Source organism: Castor canadensis, chromosome 12 (assembly GCF_047511655.1).
Source record: "Castor canadensis chromosome 12, mCasCan1.hap1v2, whole genome shotgun sequence".
NCBI classification, from domain to species: Eukaryota; Metazoa; Chordata; class Mammalia; order Rodentia; family Castoridae; genus Castor; species Castor canadensis.
This window is the reverse complement of record NC_133397.1, coordinates 125,017,115-125,030,426: the sequence shown is the minus strand read 5'-3', so window position 1 is coordinate 125,030,426 and position 13,312 is coordinate 125,017,115. Positions and strand designations below refer to the sequence as shown.

The 13,312-nt window shown below is 38.0% G+C and overlaps 1 pseudogene; it reads left to right on the top strand.

Moving 5' to 3' along the window:
* The first annotated feature begins 1,739 nt into the window (after positions 1-1,739).
* Positions 1,740-4,148, top strand: LOC109701613 (deoxynucleotidyltransferase terminal-interacting protein 2 pseudogene; annotated as a pseudogene).
* Positions 4,149-13,312: the final 9,164 nt, after the last annotated feature.

Here is a 13,312-nt window from a genome sequence, read left to right as displayed (position 1 = left end):
AAGTAGAGATAAAATACATCAAATAAGAACAAAGGAAAGAAATTGGAAGTGTATCACCATGCTTTCATGCTATACATGAACTGCTCTAAGCAGTGAAAAATAAAAGATGTACTTTGAAAACCTTAAAGGAACCACAAAACAAAACAGAGGTATGGTATATAAGAAAATATGGAGAGAAAAACCAGATTATAAAAAAAATCAACACCAAAAAGAGGAGGTATGGACAAAGAGACCAAGGGACAAACAGAAAACAAACAACAAGATGGTAGATTTGAACATAATCAATTAGAAGCAAGTGTTTGACAATGTGGATAAAAACTAATAACCAATTCAATAAATAAATATAAGAATATAATTATATATAAATTCATAGATAGTTAAAGCATAGAAGAATGGAAAAAACTATACACTGAAAACTGTTCACAAAAGATGAAGTGGTTATGTTAATATCAGCCAAATTACACTTCAGAGCAGAGAATATTGCCAGAGTTAACAAGAGATCCTTCCTGTGATAAAGGGTGCACTCAGGAAGAGACCATAAAAGCACTAAAAGTGTTACTACCATAACACAGCCTTAGAATACCTGAAGCCAAAGCTGATCAAAACTGAAATATGCAATTATCGTTGCAGTTCTCAACACTCCTCTGTCAATATGTGGTAGAACAAATAGAGGAAAAAAATCAAGAAAAATGTAGAAAACCTACATAGTACTATTGAACAACTTGACCTACAGAACATATGTACATGCCCTCCACCACCTACAACAAAATGCACATTCATTTCATGCAGTGTGAACATTCACATGCAGCCATAAAACAAACCCTACCAACTTAGAGGGTTGAAATCAAAATGTGGAGTTTTAAGATAGTTGGTGATTTTTGACTACTGCACAATTACAGTATGAATAACAGGAAATGTGTGTAAAGTGCCAATAGTGAGAAATTAAACGATGCATTTCCAAGTAACTGAGATCAAAGAAAAAACACAGTGAAAAATAGAAAACATTTTGGACTTAATGAAAGTTCTAAAACCAGCAAATCAAAATTTCTTCTATTTAAAGCAGTGTTAACATGGAATTTTATGCAGCCATGAAGAAGAACGAAATGTTATCATTCTCTGGTAAATGGATGGAATTGGAAAACATCATTCTGAGTGAGATTAGCCTGGCACAAAAGACCAAAAATAGTATGTTCTCCCTCATGTGCAGACATTAGATCAAGGGCAAACACAACAAGGGGATTTAACTTTGATCACAAGATAAAAGCGAGAGCACACAAGGGAGGGGTGAGGATAGGTAAGATGCCTAAAAAATTAGCTAGCATTTGTTGCCCTCAACGCAGAGAAACTAAAGCAGATACCTTAAAAGCAACTGAGGCCAATAGGAGAAGGGGACCAGGAACTAGAGAAAAGGTTAGATCAAAAAGAATTAACCTAGAAGGTAACACACACACACAGGAAATCAATGTGAGTCAACTCCTGTATAGCTATCCTTATCTCAACTAGCAAAAACCCTTGTTCCTTCCAATTATTGCTTATACTCTCTCTTCAACAAAATTAGAGATAAGGGCAAAATAGTTTCTGCTGGGTATTGAGGGGGTGGGGGAAGAGGGAGGGGGTGGAGTGGGTGGTAAGGGAGGGGGTGGAGGCAGCAGGGAGAAATGACCCAAGCATTGTATGCACATATGAACAATAAAACAATAAAAATTTAAAAAAATATAAATAAAGCAGTGTTAAAGGGAATGTTATGGAATTGTATTAAAGAAGAAAGGAAGCCGGGAACATGGTGGTCACCAGGTCGGCCCACTGTTGGGCCAGTGTCCCAGTCCCGTGGGCTACAAGTCCCTGGCAGAAGAAATCTGCTGCTGAAGAGATTCAGGCACATCCAAAAGGCAGGACGGAATCTGGATATGATGGCCAAAGTCTTGGTGAACCACAGACGGAGAAACAAAGTTCAGCCCCCAGAATTCCCAAAACCAGAAGGAGGAAGGGCAGCCCCCAGAATTCCCAAAACCAGAAGGAGGAAGGGCAGAACTGCAGACTCCCTAGCAGAGGTCATTGAACTCTCCAATGGAGAGGCCTCTGAAGCAGAGTCAGGTTGCTCTTCCATGTCTGAGGTCCAGGAGCCCATGGTGAGAATAACTAGGAGAAGGCAGATCATCATCGCACCCACCCCGGGTCCACTTGTAGGAAGAGGAAGAAAATAACTCCAATAAATGAGTCTCTTACTGAAGAAGTTGTCTCTGAAGGAGAATCTCATGCCTCAGGTATTTCTAGGATTGTGGCTTCCACAGAAAACAGCTCTAAATCTCAACGAGATCCAAGCCAAGAATCACATGCACAAGCTGTCTCAGATGTTGAGTCATCATGCTCAGACATTTCATCCTCTGGAATTGCACCAGAGAGAACAGCCGAAAGTATGCAGAGGAAGTTACAGGTACAGAGGGAGAAGAAAGATACAAAGACTATAGCAGGAAATGAAAAGCAAATTGTGGGCAATTCTGTGACTTCAGAGGATTCAGATACCAGGCACACCCTTCAGTTAACAGCAAGATCATTTTCTCAGAAGAATAAGCCAAATTTCTGTAATAGTGAAATTTATAATGACTTTGATGACTCCTCCCACAGAAATTCAGAAAAAGTACTATCAGTGCAAAACGACCAACATTTTAATATAACAGAGGAAAAACAGGCCAGTGTTGCATCTCTTAAAGAAACAAGAAAGCAGAATTCTAAGAGTTTGAGTGAAGATGTTGGAGTAACAGAGGAGGGGAAAAAAAATTAATGAGGAAGGTTCTCAAGTGAAGAGCCTTTCTGAATTTCAGGACACTAGCCATCAGCAGTCAGTGTCTCAAAAGCACTCAGTCCCCCCAGTTAACAAAACCACATCAAAGTTCTCAAATCTGAACTGTGAGGCTATAATGAAATCATTAGCTCAAACATTTGCAGTTGTTAAAGTGGACAGGTAGAATGAAGACAGAAAGGGCACTGTAAAAACAAGTGACTTGACAAAGATCAGTGACCATGATGATAGTAAGGATGAAGAGCCCACAAGTGTCGGTGTTGGTGGAGACGAGAACAGTGAAAGGAGCTCGGATCATGAGTGTGACACCAAACTCTGCATGTCTGAGCTAAATACATCTCAGGATATAGGTGATTCGGTCTTACTAGTCCTCAGCAGTGATGAAAGCCAGCAGTCTGAAAACAGTGAGATTGAAGAGGAGGACACTGTGTGCTTTGCTGAAAGTAGTGACCAAAAGGAGTCATTAAGTGGAGCCTCAGAACATGGGTCTTGTGACAATGCTTTGTTTGTAATTGACACAACTCCTGGATTGAGTGCTGATAAAAACTTCTACTTGGGAGAGGAAGACAAGACAAGTGAGGAAAAAAAGGAAGAGGAAGAGGAGGAGGAAGAAGATGAAAGCAGTGAAGAAGAACCATTGGACCCTGACAAAAGTAAAGATGACGAATTTAGTGATGAGGAGGACTTACTAAGTACCACAAAGTCTAAGCTTCTGAAGTTGACAAGTTCCAGCATAGACCCTGGTCTGAATATCAAGCAGTTGGGTGGTTTGTACATTAATTTCAATGCAGACAGACTGCAATCTAAGAGAACCCTAACACAGATCAAGGAGAAAAAGAAGAATGAGCTTCTGCAAAAAGCCGTTATTACACCTGATTTTGAAAAGAATGATTGTGTGCCACCATACAGTGAATCAAAGCATCAGCTTCAGAAAAAGCGCAGGAAAGAGCGAGAGCAAACAGCAGGCAATGGCTGGTTTAGTATGAATGTTCCAGAATTGACAGATGAACTGAAAAATGACCTCGAAGCACTGAAGATGAGAGCAAGCATGGACCCAAAAAGGTTGTATAAGAAAAATGATAGAGATGGCTTCCCTAAGTACTTCCAGATTGGAACCATCATTGACAACCCAGCTGACTTCTAGCACTCATGAGTTCCCAAGAAGCAAAGGAAGAGAACCGTTGTGGAAGAGCTGCTGGCCAACTCTGAGTTCAGAAGATACAACCGAAGGAAGTACTCAGAGATCATGGCTGAGAAAGCAGCAAAGGCCGCAGGGAAGAAATTCCAAATGAAGAAAAAATTCCATGATAAAAGCGAGAGCACACAAGGGAGGGCTGAGGATAGGTAAGACACCTAAAAAACTAGCTAGAATTTGTTGCCCTTAACTCAGAGAAACTAAAGCAGATACCTTAAAGCAACTGAGGCCAATAGGAAAAGGGGAACAGGAACTAGAGAAAAGGTGAGATCAAAAAGAATTAACCTAGAAGGTAACAACCACGCACAGGAAATCAATGTGAGTCAATGCCCTGTATAGCTATCCTTATCTCAACCAGCAAAAACCCTTGTTCCTTCCTATTATGGCTTATACTCTCTCTACAACAAAATTAAAAATAAGGGCAAAATAGTTTCTGCTGGGTATTGAGGGGGTGGGGGGGAGAGGGAGGGGGCGGAGTGGGTGGTAAGGGAGGGGGTGGGGGCAGGGGGGAGAAATGAACCAAGCCTTGTATGCACATATGAATAATAAAAGAAAAATGAAAAAAAAAAAAGAAATTCCAAATGAAGAAAAAATTCCGCAATTAAAATTGGCCAAGCAGGCTGCAGTGTTGTACATTCTTCCTCGTGTGCTAAAGACATCTGGAACCCAGCACACCACACACTCAGTGTAGACCGGCTCTATTCTTACAGGGATCTGGAAATAAAGCTTATGGAGAGAGAATCACAAGCCCCGTGGAATACAAATGGGAGTGTCTCAGAAGACCCGTCCCAGGTTAGAACACTTAAGGGAAAAGAACCTCAGCCACTTTAAGATAATATTTTTATGGAGTTTTCAGTGCTTGATTATTTAAAGAGTATTTAATTAAAACATAGGAAATACAAAAAAAAGAAGAAAGGACTCAAATCACTAAGAAAAAGACAAGCAGATTAAACTCAAAATAAGTAGATGAAATGGGAAAAAATTTAAAAATAGAATATCTAATATGTAAGCATTACCATATTCATGTATGTAAATACATATATATTACCAACACTGACAGAAGAAATAACAAATCTCAGAAGAAACAACAAATCTCAATAGTCCTATCACGCTTATAGAAATTAGCTTTGTAGTTGCAGACTTTCTTATGAAGAAACACCAGTCGAAAATGGCTTCACTGGTGAATTCTGTGTGGATTCCAAAGCCTCTTCTGGAGAAGAGAAGTGGAGCATTTCCTACCTCGTTCTATAAGCCGTGCTCAATCTGGGCTTGAAAACCTGACACAGATATTGAAGGAAGGAAAAATGCAGGCTAATTTCATTCAAAAAATCATGCAAAATGTCAAATACAGTTATCAAAATATACCCAGAAATGGGTATACTGGGTAATATAACACTGCCAAATTGTACTATTTCTAGGCATGAAAAGTGTGTTAATATTTAAAGTGTGTAACTAAGCATATTAATAGAACAAAAAGAAGGCTTGTAATTATCTGAATACATGCAGAAAATAATTTTATGTAATTTAATGCCAATTTATGCTTAAAAATACATTTAGGAACTAGGAATAGAAATTCGTTTGTTCGTTTGTTCCTTCCTTCCTTCCTTCTTCCTCCCTTCTTCCTCCCTCCTTCCTCCCTCCCTTCTTTCCTTCCTTCCTTTCTTCCTCCCTCCTTTCTTTCCTTCCCTCCTTTTTTGTCTTTCTCCCTTTGTTCCTTCCTTTGTTCCTTCCTTCGTTCCTTCCTCCCGTCCTCCCTCCCTCCCTTCCTCTTTCTTTGTTTCTTTCTTTTTGAGATAGTCTCACTATGTAGTCCAGACAGGACTCAAACTCCATCCTTCTGCTTCACCCTCCTAAGTGCTGGGATTATGGCAAAGTGTTTAAATTTTTCTATTTGAGACCATGAAGACACATACAGATGTCAGCTTTCACAACTTATGGTTAAAATTTTATTAGCAATGATACCTTGTTGTAAGAGAAAAAAATGAATATATTAAGGACTTTGAAGGAAGAAATAAAATGACAGCTATTTGTTGATGACATATTGTATATGTTGAAAATTTTAAAGAGTTACAGACAAATTAGTAGCATCAATGAGTTTAGAAAGTTGTCTGGATATAGATCCAGTCACTTAAAATCAACTGTATTTCTCTGAATCAGAAATTCAATGTGAAAATGATAGCATTCAGAATATACCAAATGTTCAATATATAAGAATGATTATAAGGAAGAAATACCAGATACAACACTACAACATGGTTGAGAGAAATTAAACTCTTTTTTTTTTACTAACTGATCAATTTATTTATTTTTATTCATTTATTCACATATGCATACATTGTTTGGATCATTTCTCCCCCCTGTCGCCTGCCCCCTCCCTCTCCCCCCCAACACCCCCTTTCCAGGCAGAACCTGTTCTGCCCTTTTCTCCAATTTTATTGAAGAGAAGACATAAGTGATAATAAGAAAGACAAAGCGTTTTTGCTAGTTGAGCTAAGGATAACTATGCAGAAAGATTCCTAGCATTGCTTCAATGTAAAAATGTGTTACAACCCAAATCGATTCATCTCTACCTGACCTTTCACTAGTTCCTGATCACCTTCCCATATTGACCTCTGTCGCTTTACGATTTCTGTATTAGTTCCTCTGCAGTGGAGACATCACTTTCAAGTTTTGGGTTTTCTACCTATCCCCATTCCTCCCGTATTGCTCTCTCCTTAGCGCGTGACCCAAGTCCAACAACATTACTGCATTTGCCCTAGATCTGAAGTCCACATATGAGGGAGAACATACAATTTTTTGGTCTTCTGAGCCTGGCTAACCTAAATGTTCGTGCATGAGATAGTTTATTGACTCAATAATATCTCTGTACCCTACTTACCTGTAAATTCAGTGCAATCTTAAATAATGTTCCATTTAATGTTTATTTAATAGGAAATATTTTAATTTAAAAATTCTTATGGAAATACAAATGACCAAAAATAACCAACCCATTCTTTAAAAGGAGTTGCAAGAGGTGAGGTTTTTGCTGGTGGAGTGACTCAAGTGATAAGAGCACCTGCCTAGCAAGTGTGAGGCCCTTAGTTCAAGACCCAGTGTCACCAAAAAATAAATAATTAAAGATATGAGGATTTATTCTATTATTTACCAAAAATATATAATTCTACATTAATTAAAACTAAGTTATGTTACCTTGAGAAGATAAAAGATTAGTGGATATAATTTCAATGATCTCAAAATAGACTTTCACTACATTAAAATTTGATTTATAAAAAGCTCTCTTTTCATCTCTTCAGAGAAGTAGTGAAAGAAAAGTCTGTTCAAAAACGGGCTAGTGTCAGTTGGATGTCATTCACAATTTATAAAAAGAAACTTGACCCTTTCTTTGTAGCATAGATATACTGAAGATCTAAATACAAACAATAAAATAATAGGGTATGTTCTTGATCTCATTGCTATCAGAATAGACTTCCACTCCAATACAATTGTTTTTCTTTGAAATTCTCTATATTTTCTTTAATTTACTCAAAATTATTTGGGGAAGTACTTGTAAGTTTCCTAAGATTCTTGATTTATGAAACAAAAAAAAATTTTAAATTTCCGTAAGTCAATATTAAAACACTCATGTGAAAGTGGTGGTAGGACACAATTTTTATAATAGGACAACAAACAGCAGAAATCATTAAGTAAAAATTATCTAATGGACTATATTAAAATTAACCACTGTTGTTCATTAAAAGTCATAGCTAAGAAACTAAAAATTCAGGATTACACAATTTCAAAGAGCTCTTATTCAGGATATGTAAGGGCTTATTCCTTTAAATTTGTCATAAGAAAAAGACAACTCACTTGAGAATTGGACAATAATTTAAACAAAAAATTCATTAATTATCAAAAATGCAAATTAAATAAAAAATGAGGCAGTCATATACATAAATAAAAATTGCTCAATGTCAGTGTCATGATGTCAAGTGTTGGCTATGACTTCAGCAGCATGCAAATTATCACAACCTTAACAGCTGTCTGCCATTATTCAAGTGGCTTTGAAAACTGACATGCTTTTTAAGTTCAAAATATACTTGCCTTGTATTTAGCATAGGTACATCAAAAGATATGCACAAGAATGTTTATAATAATAGCATTCATCACAGCTCTGAATCTAAATGTTGATCACTAGTCAGTCAGTGAAATAAATGAGTTTTGAATGTGAGTGAAGGCACTCCTGCTATGTACAACTACCTTGCATGAATCTCACAAGTATATGAGGGGAAAAAGCCGGACACAAAGTTACATGAAGTATAAATAATCTCATTTACAAAGTCTTAAATACTAATCCATGGCATTCATGGCAGGCTAGAAGTAATAAGGGTAGAGAAGGGCTTTGGGGGCATTGGTAATGACTCATTTCTTAATTTGGTGAAGGTTACATAAGTTTGCTTGCTCTGGCAAAATTCAGTGAGCTGTTCTTCAGTTTGTGTTCTTTATGTATGTACATAATAGTTTCACTTAAATACTTTAAAAGGTGCAAAAAACTGGATTGGAAATCCTTCATATAAAGGTAGGCCTTTTCAACCAGTAAGTTTTACTGCAGTTGGCTAGACCCGCAGTAAAGGTCAATTTAATTAGGGTAAACCCAACTGTCAACAGTTGAGAGAACTTATTTGGGGAAGAAATGTGTGAAAAGGAATTTAGAAGAACTACCAAAAGCCTCAAGTGCAGGGTGCAAGAGCAAGACCTAGTGAATGTACCATTCACTCTGTTCTACTATTAGTGAAATGTCAGGGGATAGAGAAAGAACCCAAGAAGGTGAAAAATGTGGTACTCCCAATCATGACAGCCCAAGAGAAGCATTTGGGAGATGAGAAGAAATAACTGAGTCAAAAACAAAGACACTCACAGATTACTTTAAAAATACAACGATTAAAGAGGGTATATTAACCCACTAATAGTTGAAATACATGGGCAGTACATTCAAATTTTTAAACAAATAAAAAAGATATCATCCTAAAACTTGTTTTTACTTGAAAATGTATTTTATTTATATTTCTCACTTAAATATATGGGTCAATGCATTTTATTGGCATATAGCTTTGAATTCTATCAGGGTATTTTAACTCATCTGTTTTAAAGATATTTCATGCAGTCATTTACTCATTTCTTCACTTATTTTTTGAAAGACACGCCCTTAATGTAGGAATAGAGCTGAGAGATTGGAAGAGTGTTTGGATAGCCATTATTATTTCACACTTATTACATAGCTATTTTAAGATAGGCCATCTTCAGGGATGTTCAAAATGTGAAGCCAAGAAGTGGCTTAGAGCTGGATTTAAAAGAGGTCATCAACCGATTTTGGTTATAATACACATATGCATGGAACTATCAGAAGGGAGCTCCATGTACAGCTATCTTAAACAGACGAAAATACCTTTTTTTCAAAAATGGAGAACCAGGAGGCAAAACAGGTCCTTTCTGGTGGTTGGTATCAGTGGTATGGGGGAGGATAAAAGGAAAGGGTATGGAGGCTGAATGGAAATATTATGTACTCATGTATGAAAATGGAAAAATAAGACTTCCTGAAACTATTCCAGGAATAGGGGTGGGGGGGTAAAGGAGAATGGTGAAGGGGTAAATTCAACTATGATATATTGTAAGACCTACTGCAAATGTTACAAAGTACCCCAATACAACAATAATATAATAATAATAAAACTAAAAAAGAATAAAAGAAAGAGGAGATACACAAGTGACTCACACTATGATTGACACTCTTGTCAGAGCTGTCTACTTCTATTGCAATCAGATTTCCCCTGACCATGGTATGGCAGGAGAGTGGGAAGGAGGAGCCACAGTGGAAAATGAAACCTCTTACATCTTCACCTTTTCACACACACTAAGTCAGGGTCATTTGTCTGAGGAGTTCACTGAGCCATTCAAAATGGGCTGGTGGAGTGACTCAAGTGGTAAGAGCACCTGCCCAGCAAACATGAGTTCCTGAGTTCAAACCTCAGTGCCACCAAAAAAAAATTAACTGCCCTAAATAGGTACCACCTATATTAAGCACTAGAATATGATCAAAAGTTATTGTTGCATCTTCTTACGTCTCCTTTCCATCTTTCTGGACACCCTAGAAATAATTGCCTTCTTGGATTTTGTATTTATTATTACCTTGTCTTTCAAAATAATTTTATTGTACATGTTTCCTTAATATATTGCATAGATAACTTGCTTTTGAGCTTTACAAAAATAATAAGAAATGATATCGTATTGTTTAAAGTTTATTGTTACTTGGTGTTTTTGATTTTTGTTTTGGTAGCACTCGGGTTTGATCTCAGGGACTTGTACTTGCTAGGCAGCTCCTCTACCAGATGAGTCACAAAACAATCCTTGTTTTAGTAATTTTTCAAGTGCAGTCTGTTTTTTCCCCAGGATTGGCAATCTCTGCCTCTTGAGAGCTGAGATTATAAGTAAGATCCACAGCACCTGGACTATGACTTAGTTTTTTAATGTGTTTTTTTCTGAGATTCTTTCATGTTAATTGTTAAATATGAGTGTACTTCATTATTATATAAAATTACACTGAGGAAATCAAGATGGCAGATAGCTGATGAGCCCTGGGATCTTGACCTGCATGATTTCAAACAATTACTCCAGATTTTCATTGCAGCAAGGATTGGGTAATGCTGCTTTTAATGACAACCAAGATACCGCCAACACAGAGGGGGCACATAATATTTTTGACCGACCCTTAAACTAACTTTTTAAAGCACATAACAGCCTGGTGCAAGGTCAGGCAGCTGCTGCCAGTCGGCCTGTCTGTTCTCCATCTAGGAACAGCTGGCAGCAGGCTCAAGATAGCCCTGCTGGTCCATTGTTTTTGTTTTTTTCTTTTCTTTTTCTTTCTTAATTCCCTCCTGCCTAGGTCAGTAAAGCTAAAACAAAATGCAGAGAACTGCAGAGACCTGCAAGCATCTGGGAATACCTGGACTGACCACAATATGCAGGGACACAGAACCTCCAGCTGCTACCCACCTGCACAGATCTTTCTATGCCTTAGTGTGTCTGCAACCTTGACAACATAGCAAAATGCAGAGAACCACAGAAAGAGAGCTGCTGCAAGCATCTGGGAAGAACAGGACCAGTCAAACGCAGGTACAAAACCTCTATCTGCTACCTGCCTGTGCCGCCCTGTAGCTGATCTGTTTTCAACCAAGCGAATCTGCTAACCCATCAGGTGAGCGCAACACTCTTTGGGAGGGAAGCCCATATTCTAGCACAGCTGGGGAGCTGACTGCACCCTGTCTGGATAAACCTGCTGGCCAAACACATGGAGGGAATATTTCTCCTCTGCCTGTGGGGAGGGGCAGAACACAAGCTGAAAAATCTTGGGGGTGGGGCAGCTCAGTTGCCCCTGTGGAGAAAGCCAGGCTCTGAACTGCCTTGGAGAAACCAGGAGCAAGGTGAAACTGAGAGTCTCACCAAAAGAAAAGCTCATTTCTAACTCAAAGCTTGCCTTGTGAGTGGAAGGAGCTGGCAACTGCTCATTCACCAATCCCTCACAGGACCACTTCTGCCTCTTCCAGAGGCCCCATCCCACTAAGGAAGCCCAGGCTCAAACACCCAGAGTTGAGCCCCACAAAACTCTTTGATGGGGAAAAGCAGCACTCATTGCCATGCAACCCCACATACCAGCCTTAAGAAGGGACAGTCTTGACCAAAGTCCTTATAAAAAATAAAAGCGTCACCACTGCAACCTGAATTCAGAGGAGAGTCCAGAACTGATCTTTTGTTACACACACACACACACACACACACACACACACACAAATATATATATATCTTTTTTATTTTTATTTTACTTTTTTTAGTTTTCATTTTTTGTATTTTTTAAATTTTAACTTTTATTCTCTTCATTTTTTCTTCCATCTTTCTATTACCTAACTCCCTTCTGCATTCTGTCCTAACACTAACTCGCTCAGCTCTCTCTCCTTTCTCTACCCCATTTTTTCTTTCTCATCTTTTTCCATCTTCTCCCTGTGCTTACTCTCTCCTCACCAACCTAAAATCAAGAATGAGACAAGGATGCCCACTCTCCCCAGTCCTATTCAAAATAGTCTTAGAATTCCTAACCAGAACAATAACACAGGAAGAAGAAATAAAAGGAATACAACTAGGTAAACAAGAAGCCAAACTATCCCTATTTGCAGATGACAAGATCTTATACTTAAGATATCAAAAAATCCCCACCAAAATACTCCTAGACACTACAAACAGCTTTGCAAAGTAACAGGGTACAAAGTCAACTTACAAAAATTTGTCTATACACCAACAATCTGTTTCTCAATGAAAAGATTGAGAAAGAATGTAGGAAAAAAATTCCATTTACAATAGTCTAAAAAAAAATCAGATACCTGGGAATAACCTTAAAAAATGATGTAAATTAACTCTATAAAGAAAACTACAAACCATTGAAGAAAGAAATTAAAGAAGATTACCAAAGAAGGAAAGCTCTCCCATGCTCATGATTGGCAAAATCAACATAGTAAAAATGGCTATACCACAAAAAAAATCTACATGTTCGATGCAATTCCCATCAAAATTCCAATGACATTCATCACAGAAATTGGAAAAATCTACCCTAAAGTTCATTTGGAAACACAAAATACTGCCAATAGCCAAGGCAATACTGAGTAAAAAGAGCAATGCTGGAGGTATCACGATACCCGACTTCAAACTATATTACAAAGCAATAGCAATAAAAACAGCATGGTACTGGCACAAAAACAGACATGAAGACCAGTGGAACAGAATAGAGGACCCGGATATGAATCCACACAGCTGTGCCCACCTAATTTTTGACAAAGGTGCCAAAAACATGCAATGGAGAAAAGACAGCCTCTTTAACAAATGTGGTTGGGAAAACTGATCTCTGCCTGTAGAAAACTGCAACTAGATCCATGTTTGTCACCATGTACAAGTATCAACTCAAAGTGGATAAGGACCTTAATATCAGACCTGCAACCTTGAAGCTAGTACAAGAAAAAGCAGGGAAACCCCTGGAAGCAATAAGCACAGGCAAGGACTTCCTTGGTAGAATAAAAGTGGCTCAGCAACTTGAGAAAGGATGGACAAACGGGCAATTTTACTCAGCCACAAAGAAGAATGAAAGTTTGTCATTCATAGATAAATGCATGGAGAACATCACCTTAAGTGAAGCCATCCAGGCTCAGAAGACCAAAAGCTGCATGTTCTCCCTCATATGCAGATTGTAGACCTAAAACAAATGCATCAATATTATAGGACATGAGTCACACTAAGGGGAG